The sequence below is a fragment of the Lycium ferocissimum genome, chromosome 9 (genome assembly GCF_029784015.1).
Source record: "Lycium ferocissimum isolate CSIRO_LF1 chromosome 9, AGI_CSIRO_Lferr_CH_V1, whole genome shotgun sequence".
Taxonomy (NCBI): domain Eukaryota; kingdom Viridiplantae; phylum Streptophyta; class Magnoliopsida; order Solanales; family Solanaceae; genus Lycium; species Lycium ferocissimum.
In genome coordinates, this window is record NC_081350.1 from 58,784,860 (window position 1) to 58,785,460 (window position 601).

Genomic DNA, 601 nt, shown 5'->3' on the forward strand with positions numbered 1-601 from the left:
TAAAGAGCTACTCATGAGATAGAGATAAGAGATATGTTATGAATACGATAATGATGATGATGAGTCTAAGTTTAGAGATTCTATAGCTTATGATATGATATTTTACAAAGCTAATGATCCTTATACGATTCTTCGATGTTATTCATTGTTGCTACACTCACCTTATAATGCTAGTTCCTTCAAGGTGAGGCATGATGATTATGACTAGTCCATAATGGAATCGGGACGACCTTTCGTTACCCTGATAAGAGTTATAGTTGTCTTTGAGTTCTTATGCATGCATTATGATAAGTATATGATGATGAGATTACACCGTGCTTAGATGGCCGGACATGTCACCGCGAAGGCGGGCTGCATACGATTCCACCGTGCCTAGATGGCCGGACATGTCACCGCTAAGTCGGGCTACTTATGATTACACCGTCCCTAGAGGGCCAGGCATGACACCACTAGTGGGCGGCGTACGATGGTTACCCGGACGCGGGTTAACGACGATGGTATATGTGATATGTATAACATGTGTTTTCTTTTAAAGGTTAAGCAGGTTATATCTTCACCTTATGTTTCATGATTTCTTTATAATGCTAGTATTATTCATACC